This window comes from Athene cunicularia (assembly GCF_003259725.1).
Source record: "Athene cunicularia isolate RWA chromosome 19 unlocalized genomic scaffold, athCun1 chr19_part1, whole genome shotgun sequence".
Taxonomy (NCBI): Eukaryota; Metazoa; Chordata; class Aves; order Strigiformes; family Strigidae; genus Athene; species Athene cunicularia.
The window spans coordinates 1,330,959-1,345,737 of NW_020799124.1; the positions used below are offsets into that span (position 1 = coordinate 1,330,959).

Sequence of the window (14,779 nt, forward strand, 5' to 3'; positions counted from 1 at the left end):
CTCTAGCTGCAGCCTCGCCAGAACGTGGCAGTATGAAATAATAAAAGCGTGGAAGCGGCTGTGCTGGGACTCGGCTGTGGTGAGCTGCTTCCAGCGGCGCAGGACGGATCCCTCTTGGGAAGGTGGGAGTCCCTCGTGAGCCTGGTACCGTGGGGGTACGCTCTTAACCCTTCCCCACCTCACGGCAGCGCTCTCCTGACTCGTATACAGACTTTTTCTGTCTCTGAAGCGGGTCCCGGCGCCCAGTCCTGCCGCGGGGGTGGCAGGGAGCTGTTGGCTCTGGGATGGGGGAGCGGGGTGGCTGCGGTCCGGGAGGCTGCCTCACCAGATCTCCAAGGAAAAGAGGAAAGTTCCCACTGACAGTCCCAGGGTGGTAGCACCGTCCCAGGGGAACGCAGACCTTGCAGTTCCAGGGTTTGGAAGCAAATGGGTTCCAAACTGTTCCCACACCCCGGGGAGCTTTCCAAGCCGTCATCAGATTCAAACACACGCGTGTTAGCTTGGAAGTGGCAGGTTTATCTTACCTTAGGGTAACCCTGGACTTCTTCCTCTGCACCCATGGGGTTGGATGTGCTGCTACTTATTGTTCACATCCAGTTTAATTCATCCTTCATGTCGGTGTTTTTCCTCGCATTGAGGGGCGTGTCGAAGTCGGGAATCCGCCGCGACCGCTGGCAGCTGGCGTGGGGAGCTCTGCCCGTGTCTGCGCTGCGTCCCGTGGTTTCCTCTGGCTCTACAACATGGAAAAACATCCTGATCCCTATTTGTGTTGTAAGCTGCCTATTTTTTTTTTTAGCTGTAATAAATAGAACATTGTAGGGTGAGATTAACCAAAATAAGGAGGTGTTGGCAGGTAACAAATAAGCATCCTTTTCTTTAAAATCAAAAATTTCAGCCTGTATAGATACATCAATAGCTTCAGCAGAGCCCTGGGGGTGTGGGTGGTTTTTGTTCTGTGGGGTTTTTTTGGTTTTGGTGGGGTTTTTTTACATTATAGACAAGGGTGAAGCTTTGCTGAGCTGGGGGGAGCTGATTCTGAACTGCTTGGAAAAGAGCAGGGGAAGAGGCACGGGTCAAAAAAGAAACGGGGGAGGCTGAAACACTTCTGTCCGTGCCCCTTCCTCCCCGAGGTGCAGCGGTGGAGCTCCGTGCCCTGCCAGACCCCGGCAGCGTAGCTGGGGTGGGTTTTGAAGGCGTCGTGCTGCTCTTAACACCAGCCCCATCCCCAAGGCGGCCGTATAATTCTTGGCTGCAAACCTGGGGCTGAGCGTACGTGTGTCTGAGCTAAGCCGTCCCACGGGGTTGGTTTGACTGAAGCCATTCAAAGGGGCTTTCCCCTTTGAAAAGTGGTAATTTTATTACGGGTAAAATGAATGAGGTCTCTGGAGATCCCTAATTTATAACTTCCTCCTGGAGAGCTTCCCGCCGGCCGCCAGGCACGCTCCGGCCTCCCCCACCGCCCAGCCCCTGGAAGCTCAACCCTCCCCTCTTTGGGCTCCGTCCGAGGACGAGGGATGCTCCCTGTGTGCCTTCCTCATCCTCCCGGCCTCTGCTCCTCATCCTCCTGCCCTGGGCAGCTGAGCGGGGGCTTGTCCCCGGAGCCAGTCCTTAGGCAAAGCCCCGGGATGATTTTCCTTTGGCACGTGGACTCGAAGGCTCCTCAGGGAGGGAGGAGGGGAGCCAAGAGCGTGTTTTGGGCGCAGATGGAGGATAACGGTGCCCGTCTGACGCGGGCACTTGGAGCAGGGACACGAGGCGCAGTGCGGCCCCTCGCAGCCACGTGTGCAGCCGCGCGGCACGGAACCTGGCTCTGCGCTTCCGCTGTGGAAACTTCACCGCCAGTGGGATTTAAAAAAAAAAAAAAAATCAGACGCAAGCTTCATTTTTACTTTCGTTTTACTGCGTCACACAAACCTATCGGGTCCTGTCTCCGTGCTGTCCTCGGAAGCCTGTGTGTTGGAGGCTGCTGAACCAAGAATTAAAGAACATGTGTCTTGCATTAAGTTTATTGCCTCAGGGGCTTTGGTTTGGCTTCAGTCACCTCAGCTTCCTCTCCCCTCCCTCAAAAAAAAAAAAAAAAAAAAAAAAAAAAAAGGATAAATCAGCAACACCGCAAAGCAAGATGGAAAAATTCTGGCTGCATTAGGTGATGGGGGGGAGAGTCTCAGGGCTCGGGCGTTTTGTCAGGAGAAACATGAATGGTTCTAAGACAGAAGTGCTGGGTGGTGGGGCTGAAGGTCTGCCTGGCCCCTGCCTGCTCTGGCAGCCCAGGGAATTCGGGTAAAAGATAGAAAAGAGGGATCCTGTACGCAGAGGTTTCCCTGACCCCGTCCTGGTTTCCAGCTGGGAGCAGCGCTGGCGCTGCTGAGGCGGACGCTGCATGCCGCGTTGCCCTTAATAGACGCGTATAAACCACCTCTGGTGGATTTGTGTAATGGTGTTCTGAGTCCATTTGTCCTTCCGACCTTCACGACATCCTGTGGCAATATGTCCCACAACTTAATTACGTGCGGGGGAAAAAAGTGCTTCCTGTTTGTTTTCTAAATTGCCTGAAAGCATCCCTGGCTAATCCATCATCCTGATGCTGCGGAAAGGTGAGTAATGGCCCTTGCTTTGGCTTGTCTATACTGCCTGTGAGTTTATAGACTTCTCTTCTGTCACCTGTCTCTGTTCCAGGCTGAGGTGTCCGAGGTCTATTCAGCTCCTCACGCAGGAGCTGGTGGGTATCATGCATCCGCCCTGACACCCAGCCCTGGACCTTTTCCACCCCTGTAGTGTTTTCCGAGGTGAGCGCGTGCCAGCTTTCCTCCTTGTGCTGAAGCAAGAACATAGAAGAGCTGCTGCAGATTCCCAGGTGTGTGTTTTGGTGCCTAAAATCCGGGTTGGATGTTTACGGCGGCGTTCTCCGTCCTCGCGGGGAGCGGGAGATGGCAGCAGGAGTCGTGCTGGGCCCTGACTGCGCTGAGGGAGGGGAGGTGGGATCAAAGGGACTCGCTGGGTTGCGCAGCTCGTGTTCCACCTTCAAAACGCCGTGCGTTGGGGGCGTGATGTTCTTTTTTTGTACCTGAACGCCACAGTTGGGATTCAAGAACGCTGATGAGACGTTTCATACTGTTTCAGGCGAGGTGCCCTCATTTCTGGAAAACAACGCTTGCAGAGCAGTTTGTGGATCTGGGTTTCTCTCTCTGTTGCCTGGGTCCGGAGTGGCCGTGTCTCCGCGTGCACCTAAACCACTTCTCTGGGCCTCTCGAGAAGCTCTTTCGTTTGTCGCGGCAGATGGCAACGCAAGCATCTCCTGGCTGTGCCCCGCTGCCCGCTGGGCTCTGCGGAGGGCCGCGGGAGCAGCCGCCCCCGAGGTTTGCTGTAGCCCTCAGGGCACTTGCTGGAAGCCAGAGCTCCCCTTTTCCTGCCCCTGGGGTGAGACGATGGGAGGGCGACAGCGGGAGAGCACAGAGTCCCTCAGCTGCCCCGAGGTGCCTCCCCCAGCCCCCGGCCGCTCTTCCTCAGCCTTCCCGTCCCCGGTGCAGGGGGACGCTCGGGAGGGACGCTGGGGAACTCAGCCCTTCCCCAGGAGACTTGTTCTCCACTGGAAGGGTTGTTCTGGCAGAGCAGGAAAGAAACGTTTGGCTGCCTTGTCAAGTGTATAGCTCTGATCCTTCGGCTGCGTTCCGGAATGTTCCGTACCACCTCTCTGCCCCCGGGGCAGGGAACCCGTGGCCTGAACCAGCGCGTCGTGTGCGGGCACACGGTGAGACACCCGGTCCTGCCCCCCGACACCAGGAAAACACCCGCAAATGGGTGAGAAAAGAGTCATAGTGGAGAAAAGTTGGTTTGAGTGGGTTTGGGGTTTTTTTTTTGTAGCTGCCCTGCCACTTTTACACCCCGCAGGCCCCCTCCCTTCCCCAGGAGTCCTCCAGCGTCCGGTGCGTGAGGCCGGGGCCGGCTCAGGACCCGCAGGGCCGGGGTGGGCGAAGCCAGCGGCCGGGTGGCCGTCCGGTCCCGGGCAGCGGGGACAGCAGCAGATGGCACTCCAGCATCAGCGGACAGCCCGTCAGCAGCTCGGAATTATTTTTGCCTGAGTAACGCCAGAGAAGCGTAGCCACTGGGCTCTCAGTCCTTGAGGGGAGATGTCTAATCTTGAGCCATAAGATGCATCTATAGGACCTTGATTTACATGCTCTGGATGTTCCTCTCTGCTCGCGGGTCCAGATTGTATCTGTGCTTGTGCAGATTTGTCCTTACACAGTGTCTGGACTTGCGATGATAAAGAAAAAGCGTTGCTTTTCACTCGCAGAGACTGACCCCTCATTTGCTTTGAATTTTGTTCCGTGATTGTGGCGTGCCCTTCCACACAGAACGACCCCAGTGCACAGAAGCAAGATTTTTCTTTTTCAAATCAGATCCTTTTTTTTTTTTTTTTTTTTTTTTTTTTTTTTTTTTTTTTAACCTTAGCCAAAATGAAGTGAGCTCATTGTGCTCGCACTGAAAACTGGACTTTTTAAAAAGAGGGAACAGCCTGACAGGGACAAATGAGTCAGGAAAAAAACCGTTCCTGTTGAGATGCTGCAAATACAGCGCGTGGAGGCGATTTTATTTTGTGTAATATTTTCATATTTCCAAGCCCATTTGTATTTTAGAGGCAGATCACAACCTGAACACATATGATCTCTTTAACACGGGCAAACCTGGCACTTCCAGGAGCCTTTTGTAGGCAGAGGATGCCGTGTGTCACAACTGTCATCTTACCTTGGTTTTTTTAAGACCTGACAAAAATAATTCAAACGTGATCTCGCTGCTGAGGGAGAAGGAAATGAGGACTCACAGGGGCCACGTCCTGCCTCTCCCAGTTTTCCCGAGGATCCCGGTGCTCGGGTAACTGCACGGTGAGCTGGCAGGGCTGCTGCCTGCGGGCGGAGGGGCAGGTGCTGCCCCAGGTGTGCGGGGGGAAAGTCGTCCTGCAGGACCCGTCATGCAAACGGAGGCTCAGACAGAGCCCGGATGAAGTCGTGGAGCAAGTGAAATGTGCTGGCTTGTCCCGGCTGCTGCCTCGGCCCAGGATTTTAAATGCGTGTTGCATGTTGGTTAACTGGGGACAGTTTTGCATTTGGAAGCCTTGGCACCTGGCAAAACCAGTGTGATCCCAGGGCTCGCTCCTGTTCCTTTTTCCTCCTCCCGCAGGCAGCGAGCGCCGTGTGCATCTGCCCAGACTGAGCTTTGTGTGGCAAACTGGAGGATAAACCATCTTGCAAAATAAGAATCCTGGCCCCTGCACCGACCCGAGTCAGAAATTGGGAACCTCTGGTGATGTCCGTGCTGACACCCGTGTTTGCGGGCTCTTGTTACCGCCCGTAGGGCTCTGTGCTCCTCCACTCCCCGTGAATTTCTCGCTTTCCTCCCTCAGTTGCCTTCGCTCGACGTGGACTTGTGCTCCCAGTGATGCTTTTGCAGCCCCCAGGCCGGGGGCTCACGGTGTGTGCTGGCCTGTCCCTGCTTGAAGAGCTTTGGCCACTTTTGTTCTCCCAGGGGACAGTCCCCTCGCTGCCCCGACCCCAGACTCAGACCACACTCATCCTCCTCTGCACCCCTGCCCTTGACCAAGACACCTGCGATGGGTTTGCCCAGGAGCGGTGAGGAATCACCTGTCCCGTCGTCTGCTGAACGTCCCAGCCTCAGGCTCTATGTGCCTGGACACACCCACACACACACACACCCCCCTCCCTTGTTGAAAATGGGGAGAAAAAACCTATTTCTGAGCCCCCAGCTCTGTCGTGTGTGAGACCCGTATAAATACACGGGGTTTTGTTGGCAGCTTGACCTCTCAGGCAGCGTTCTTGCTCTGCGGTGCAGAGGTGCCCTCGTTCTTCCACTTGTCTGGCTCCCGTGTAATAGAAGGACTAAATGCTCATTACTCTTTTGTCGCCTTTTCTAGTTGCCAATCAAACGTGTCTGGTTTGGGGTTTGGTTTTTGTTTCTTTGTTGCTGTGACTATGCAGGATGCTCTATCTCGCTGTAATTATGGTTCCATCATTGTCTTGGCATGAAAACATCTGCTGTCTCCCTCCGATCTCCACTTCTCCTGTTTCTTTTGAGAATCTCATGGATCACGATGCCCTTCTATTTTCCCTGACATCTCGTGCATCTCAGTGTACACAGCTGTTTCTCCGGCATTCCCCTGTCTCTCCATCTACCTCCTTTTTTTTTTTTTTTTTCCTATCAGCACCTCCAGTGCATTCAGAATTTCAGCTCATCTGCTTATCAAACCAATATCTCGCTCGCCATCTCCTCCGCGTCCCAACCGCTGTAAACACGGCTCCTTTGCACCCAACTGCTCGGGCGGTTTTCTCCTCCGGGCGCAATTCATCTTCCAGATCGCGTCTAGAGTCTTTGTTCTTCTCATTTAACGTTTTAAAGATAATTTTCCCAGCCTTTTAATTTTGGTTATGCTGTACTCTCTGGCTGTCAGGGTTTGAGGTCCGTCCGTGCGGCCGCCCGTCCCGAGCAGGGAGGGAGGGATGGATGGATGATGGATGGATGGATGGATGGAGGATGTTGCCATTCAAGGTGAAGTCGCTGCTGGCGACAGGCTGTGGTGAGGAGAGGAGCTGTGCCACGCACGGGGCTGGTACCGCTCCATGGAGGCAGCGAAGGGGCTGGAGAAAGGTGGGTTTGAGTACTGGTTTTGTGTGACCTTGCTCAAAGAGCAGAGGGTCTGTGAGCATGATGAACAGAGATACTTCAGTTTTTATTCCATTCTGGCACCTTTTATTACCAGGACTTTACCGGTGCGCCTATTCTCTTAAAAAATATTAATAAAAAAAAAAATCAGTCCTATATCTGCTGCAGATGGACTAATAAAACTCTGGAGTCTGACAGGACCTTAAATCTCTTTGCATCGTTCCCCATCTGTGAGACGTGCATCCCAGCCCTCCACCCCCCGTGCTCCCGACAGCAGGCCCCCGTCCCCGCGGCTCCCACCCAGCCCGCCCCAGGGCACTAGTTATGGCTGTAGCAAAACTGACCCTGAGCGTATTAACGGTGCGTGGGGGGGTTTTATTTATTTTATTGCCCCTCAACCACGGTCTGTGTACATCTGAGCTGGGAATGTCCTGCTCTTGAAAGGCTTCGCAGAAGTTTGGCACCTGGAAGGTGTGACTGAGAAATGGCTCTTTATATGTTGACGGAGAAGAGGGGTGTTGGTAGAGAGCAGAAAGCAGGGTGGGGATTAATGAATCATGCAATAATTTCTTAGATGGACGGAAATAACACAGCGCGTACATCATAGTTTTCTTCCTCTTTTAGGAGTATGGCTGTTTATGCAGAGATGGCTTGCGTACTTTTTTATACAGATATGCATTATATATGGATACTTGTATGTAAGTAAAGGCTGTAAAATCATAGATTAAGGGATCTATTCATCCAAAAAGAGTTATGTGGCTGTCAGAGCACGTAATGACTACCTGACTCGGGAGGAAAAATGCTCCCGTGAAGATGCCAAGCAACATGTGTGGGAGGGATTCAGCGCGTCGCGTCCTTGCCCAGGCGGAGCTGCCAGAGCCTTACCCGTGGTCTTGGGAAGTCCTGGCAAAACCGACGGGCTGCTCGCGGGAGGGTGCGAGGGAACAGCTGCCCTCTGAGGGTGGGATCAGCCCGACCGCCGGGAGGGCCCTTTAACCAACTGCCCCACGCCCCGCGGGGGCCTTCGCCCCTTCCTCTGATGGGAGATGCTGGGTTGGGCACGCTGCGGAGGCGCAGGCAGGACAAGGCCTACAAAGCCCAAATTCACTTGGGAGCCAGGATACCTGTGCCGCAGCCAATGCTTCACTTTGCTTTTGCTTTTGAACCAGGCAATGAGCCCTGGTGGCAGCGGGGCAGGACGGCCCCACTCGCACGGCCCCAGCTGGCGTCACCGGTAAAACAACGGAGCTGCAGGAGCCGTTGGATGGAGGGATGCTGCGGGGCGGGCGGCGCCTCCGCTCCTTCGGAGGCTCCTGGGGAGATAAATGCCAGCCAGCAAGGACAGGACACTGGCCAGTCACTGCCCAAACCAGGTATCTCCCACGAGGAAAGTGCTGGAGCTGGCGTCTGCCCTTGGCTCCTCCGTGGCCGGTTCTGAGGCAAATCCCCCAGCTGCTCTGGGCCGCTGGTAACGGGGTGCAAGGGTAGCAGCTGCCTTTTGCTGGTGCTTTTGTCTCTGTAGAGGGCAAAATGCTGTAGGAAAGCCTAGCAGCAGCCGAGCTCCAAATGGGGCCCAGTGTTGGGCCAAGTGTTGATGCAGAATGGGCCAAACCAATGGAAAACAAATAAGGAATAAACATTATAGGAAACAAGCTCCGTCAACATACTCCCGTGACTTAGAAATAATGAGCTATTTCCCGGGCATATCCCGACAAGATAAACCCTGTTCTCCCTGGTTCTTGTTACACCTGTGATCTTTGAGACCCGCTTGCCCGCTTCTCCCTCCCCCTTTACCTCTTGGGTCCCTCCTCCCCCAAACTTCTGCTGGAGTTTGTATTTTTCCCCCAACAACGTCTCTGAAGAATCACAACTGTGTAATATGTGTCTCGACGCTTGTATTTTAATAGCGTGAAGCAAACCACATCAGCACAGGCAATTTCACATTCAACACATTATTGCTATTTAAAGCGCAGAGGTATAAAAATGATTGGCAATCCAGCTCTCCCAGAAATCGCAGGCTGCTGCTGGCTGCCAGATTGTGATTTTTTTTTTTTTTTTTTTTTTTTTTCCTCACCTTTGACTTGCAGATTTCCCGACGTCGAAATAGCAAAACCGATTTTGGTCGTAACAGGCACATTGCTTGCTGCTGAAAAGAAGTAATTATCATTAACTCCACGCATGTGTGTGCATACACGGCCAGGTCCCCCCGGCCAGGGCTGAGTGGCGGGTCAGTTTTTCCAGCTGAGCAACCTTTTGCATTTCCCCGGCTTTGCAAATATGTTTTACCTGAGCTTCTGGGGTGTGGGGGGGAGATGGGCAGGTGAGATATTGTTTTGTCTCTCTGTTGTTGTTATGGAGGAGGGAGGGCGAGCGGGCTTCATCCCAGAGATGGTGATGTACGAGGGCGCGTGATTCTCTTTTTCTCAGGGCTGTAATGGAGATCTCTCACCGAGCCGAAAGGTGTTAGTTGTGTCAGCGCTGTGTACATAAATATGTTGCTCTGGGTTAATGTACAGTGTGATTAAAGATTAGACCTTTCTGAATTTCTGTTTAAGCCAGCCTTACTCTGGTTACATTTAAGTACGAAATGACAAAGAAATAGCCATTCTTAGATGAAAACAAGACTTCGTCTTTACTGGAAATAACGGCCCTGGAGGTTTTTTTTATATATGTCGTATAAAATCCACTGAATACAACGTAAGTGGGTAGTTTTTTTCCTGACGTTGGTTTCTGAGGTCTCTACTCCATGCCCTGCCGCAGGGTGTCCTGTAGCTGGATGGACGGAGGAAGGCAGGAGCATCGTCATCCTCACCTCTGCTCAAGGAGCTCTGCGGGGAGAGGGACCCGCCGCGGAGTGCCGGGGCGGGTGGCAGAGCTCTTGGGGCACAGCTCGTCCTTCCACGCCGCCGTCTTCCTCGCGCTCTGCTGCGGGTCAACAGCGCGGGGCTTCTGCCTCCCGTTCCACGGCGGCAGGATCAACCCTCGGCTCTTTACCGGGAAGATCTGCCCCAAGGCTGGGGCTGCTCCGGCCCCGGGGACCCTCCCAGAGCGGCTGCGGGGGGATCCCTGCTTCCCACCAGCAGCATGGCGGGGCTGTCCGCCGCCGGCAGAGCTGGACGGAGCCGACTCAGCACAGCGGCCTCAAACGCTGGCCTTTCTCTTTTCTAAAAACGCCTTTTCCCTCTTGTTTCCAACACGTGGTGGATGTGGCGGGGATCTACTGCCCTGCTGCCGAAGCCCCGTCGCTCTGCGCTGGGACCCCTCACCCCGAGTTGCCCCGCGGGGAAAGGGGAAATCTTTCGGGCCATCTCGGAGAAGTTTTGGCCCCCCATGAAGATGCGGGCTGGGCAAAGCCCCGGCACGAGGCTGCCGCTGGCGGCGAGGGCAGCGTCAGCCGGGGAGCCGGGGGCAGCACTCCGTTACCATATTTACGCTTCTGCTGGCCCGATGTGAAGCATTTGGCTCTCCTCCACTTGCGGAAGGGATTAGCTACTTCATAACATCCAGACAAGATAATCTCTCCAATTTTGCCTGGAAGAAGTCCCTGACAAAGAGCAGCAAAGCTACAATAATGCCAGATGAAACAGTAATTGAGTTTGCCTTCTTATTACTTTCTCAGCTAAGTTTGTGTTGGTTTTAATTTTATTTTTTTGTTGTCGTAGATACGTAACGGCTAAACACTGTCCCTGTATTGACTGAAACCGGCAGTGTTATATCTATGGTAAACCACAGCCATACGAGGAGGTGAGCAAAAAGGGGAGGGAGGGAGGAGTGGCTGTTAAAAGTTTGTAAAACTTCCATGCCTTTTAAAAAAAAAAAAGCCTTTAAAAGAATTAAAGCTTTCCTAATTGTTACTGCTCGTCACCCGCTCCTTCGGGTGACTTGTATTAACAGTGGGATTGTAACAACCCCCGTGTCAAAGGGGTGCAGGGGGCTGTCACACGGGGAAGGGACACGGCTCTGAGATGGGAAACGCGGAGCAGGGAGTTTGGTGTCTGCGTGGGGAATCCGGGTATAAATTGACTCTGGGCTTCTAAGTCTTTCTGAATCTTGGTTCCAACCTACTTTTGGCAGCTGGGCGGGGGTGGTCTGGGGATGTCTGTGGGGCTGCAATCCCTGCAGTACTTGTTCTTTGGATAAACTGCAGCCATAACTCATCTGGGCTGCCAGAACACGCGATGTAAAATGTGAAGAAACCCTGGGGGGTTTCCATTGGCTTTAGTTTGTTCCTAAAATCATAAAATCCTAAAAGCCTGTGGAGTATTCTCCAGGCATGGCAGCCGTTCTCCAGAGACCTGAAAATGGTACCACTGGTCCCAGCTGGGTACCCAGAAGGAAATAAAACCGAGTTTCAAAACAAACCGTGCAAGTTTCCCAAAGTTTTCGAAAATAATAAATTAAAATGTACCGGCTGTCCTGAACGTGTTCTTGCTGGTGGACGTTCAGGTGGTGAGAGGCTAACGTTACGTGACGAGCAATGCATCACTGGAGCAATGCTGCTCCGATGATGCATTACGCTAATACATCAGGGGAGTGACAGAGCCTTGATGATGTATTACCCCAAAATGGCCTCAGCCAGGGAGAACAAGTTCAGGAGACTCTGTCCACCCCAGCTAAGCATCGCCCAAATTTTCCACGGTTTTTTGTTTCTTTAAAAGAGAATCCCAATAAGAAATAGCACGAAGAGTAGCTGCTGAGGATCCGGCTGGGCTTCCAGGCGTGGTTCCCCAAGGATGCGGAGATTTAGATTTGGAAAGGTGAAGCTCAAAGGCTCTCCAGCGCCAGCTCAGCAAACGTCACCTTCTGGAGCGCTGCCGCGCGTTCGGCCTCGGCCCCCTGGAGCTCTGCTGGAGGCGTCGCCTGCGCGCGGGCACGGCGGGGGCTCAGCCCAGGGAGCCCCGGCAGCGCCCGCGCCCGCACAACCAGGCAAGCAGTGTCCCGCGTTTGCCAGTACCGTGTTCTCCCACCAAGGTTTTAAGGAAAACATTAAGAGGCTGCCGTCAATCTTGGCCTCCAAGCAAAACATGTCATCCCTATTTCCTTTCTCTGCTCACTAAGTGATGGCCGCGTACACTTCTAAAGGGATTGTCCTTTGGATTCCTTTTATTTGTCGTCTAGTATCAAAGCTCTAAAGGTCACGTTTTTCAAGTTCTTCCCTTAAAGCTTCAAAGACTATACGTTTACTTTAATCAAAACGAAAGGAAGAAAGCCGGTAATTTTAGAAAACCACTCCCCACCCAGGGACTCGGGAAGCTCTAAATATCACTGCCAAAGCTCGATGCTCCCAGCTCAGCTTAAGAGCAGCTTGATTCTGCTTAGCTGTAACCAGTCCATATAAATTGCACATTTGTGGTTGTGCCTGTTCAAAAACAAGTTACCAAAACTAACTGTTACATCCCCAGTTCTTATTCCAGTTAGGGAAATGCACAGCTAACCCTGCGCCAGCCAGGTTTAAATTACTTCAGACGATCCCGTGGCTGACCTGGGCTTGAGTTGCTTTTGCCCCAGTGAGCGCACCTCTGCCTAGCACCGGGTCCCAGCTCCTCGCGCGGGGCCCGTGGGCAGGATGGACGCGATCTGCATCGGGGTAAACGCACAGTCCTGTTCTGGCTCAGTTAGTGAGGGTGTGTTTTAATCGTGTCCGGGCTGTGGGAAAAAAAAAGTCACACCCAATCTGGCCCAACGTCTGCCGAGAGGCGGGCACGCACAGGCCGTGCTTCGGGCTACCTCTAACTGGGCAGAGTGGATTTGTACTGGTTTGGGTTTTTGAGGCACGAGGCTGTAGCGTTTCTGATCCTACACTGGGAGCTCTCAACGTGGCTCCCACGATTGTGGCCACGCTGATTTAAGACAGGTTTTAAAAGATCTCCCTCTCCTGGGGTCCCGGCTCTGCGCCGCCCCGTCGTGACGCCAACGCTCCGGGTGGGCCAGGGGGTGTAACCCCAGGGCTGTCGCGTTCCGCCGGGAACTGGGTGCCAGTTTGATGTGGCTTGTGCCACCCCCAGAACACACGACGCCTCATCTGGCGCGGAGTCGGAGCGGAGGGAGGTGGTGGCCCATCCAGCCGAGAGCTTCGGCATGAATTGCACCCGTCAAGGCAATCTGGGTAAGTACGGAGTGGCAGAGTGACGTTATTGCAGGGCAGTGCTCCGTGCGTGGCCACAGTGCTTCTTGACTTGGTGTCTGCAGCCTGAAAACCAGGTTTGCTGTCTTGTCAGCTGTGGCTTGCACGGGCTTTTGTGCATGTTTAAGTGGGAATATTAGATCGCCACGCGGCAGGCGGAGGATGCGGGAAGGGAAATGAAGGACCCAGAGATCTGGACCTGGCTCAGGAGGACCAACAGGAGCGTTAGTGTAGATCTTGCCACCCAAAATCTCTTATGGGTCTTACTTTCCTGATGAAGCCCGTTGAAGTTATTTGCACAGCTTGATCTTAACATCAATGAAAACTCCAGCTGAACTTTGGCCAAGAAGGGACAGGAATGTCAGGACCAGTTGCTTAATTATGTTTACATCTAAATTGCTGCTGTAGATCTTCACTTCCTCGAAAGTGATTTTCCTTTGCTCTTTAATTTCATAGAACAATATGAAAGACATGAATCTTCCTGAAAATACTCTCCTAATGCAGCAGAGACTCCACAGTGTTTGCAGCCTTTGCTTTTTATCACAAGAAGTCCCGGGGGAGGTTCAAGGTAAGGATCCTTGCCATCTCAGCTCAGCAACCACAGAGAGCCGTATAAATAAAGCAGGAAGTCAGCAAAGCCCTGATTCAGCAGAGGCACAAGCACGAGTTCAGCGTTAACCTCTGCTTAAGATGATTTGGAACAAAAGGGTTAATCTCATGGCTGCCCAAAAGTCAGACCAGGAATCCAGGACCTTGACAGTCGGCGCATCAGTGTGTTAAATCTAAGGGGACAGGATGCTTAAAGATGAGGGATTTCTTAAATATGGGAAAAGAATGCTCCGTGGTATGAGGATGCTTCTTGGTAATAACTCAAAGATTGGGTTTTGGTCCGTGGCCAGACGTGGCGGCCTGGTGTGGTTTCGGCCAAGGCGCTGGCGCCGGGGGGAGGATGACTTCTGGGCGGCAGCATGTGCGGATGGACAAGTCCAGAGGGGGCAGCCGTGGGGGTCCAGCGACTCCCCCTCGCTCGCATCCCCCCGCCAGGCTCTGGGTGGGATGCTGGGACCCCCGGAGAGCGCGGCGGGGTGTCAGGGCAGCCGCTCAGCGAGGGGCCAGCGCTCAGCCCCCCCACCCCACCAGCAGCACCATCGCTCCCGACGCCAGCGCACGGACGAAGCCTCCTGGATGCGAAGAGGACTGAGTGTGATCGGTAAAGCTCAGTGTGGATCAAAACATCCTCCCAGGTGAGGGGTGCAGAGATCTGCCCCTTCTGGGTGCAGCGGCTTCACCGGGCGGGAGGGAGCAGGGGGAGGGAGCAGAGGGTCCCTTCTGCCCTTAAACCGCGTCGCAGTCGAGATGCGTGCGGCGTCCCACGAGGAGGAAGCGTGAGGCTCTCCCAGCCCCAGATCTGCTCCCTGCGGTGGGTGCAGCGGCGTGCAGGGCTGGGGGTCAGCAGGGCACGGCTCCTGCGAGCCCAGCGCGGCGGGCGAGCATCGGCTTCGTCTCTCCTGAGCTCTTCGTGCTTATCTGATCTGCGCCTCCGTAATGATGTGGTTAGAATTAAATTATGGTGTTTTAATGTAGTTACAGCTACATTTACCAGGCACATTTCTTCCTGACGTACAATGCTGGAATTTAAGATATGGCCAGAGGCTGCATCTGACTTCTTGTCTTCCAGGCTTGTTGCAGCCTTCCCACGTGCTACGCCAGGCCCTGGCCGGAAAGGCGGAAAGGATCCAGTTCACATCTGCTGCTGGAAATCCGGTGGATTCCGTTAAAGGTAAATCCAGGGCTCCTCAGAAACAGCCCCTGTGCTCGGTGGTGCCGCGCTGCCGTGCCGGGGCAGGCGCAGCTGGGGACGCAGCCACTGGTGTGGGGGGTCTCACGACGGGGTCGGCGCCTTTCCATCCTCACTGCTCAGCCGCAGGAAAACACCTTTGTAGGGGCGCGCGCGAGCGGTTGGTCTTTAGCCAGTCTGCA

At 54.0% G+C, this 14,779-nt stretch overlaps 1 long non-coding RNA gene across 1 annotated transcript; it reads left to right on the plus strand.

Annotated features, from left to right (window-relative positions):
• Positions 1 to 144: 144 nt before the first annotated feature.
• Positions 145 to 8,023, plus strand: LOC113487254. Its single transcript, XR_003399752.1, has 3 exons — positions 145 to 771; positions 2,677 to 2,854; positions 7,845 to 8,023. It is a non-coding gene; the product is annotated as an uncharacterized LOC113487254 (long non-coding RNA).
• Positions 8,024 to 14,779: the final 6,756 nt, after the last annotated feature.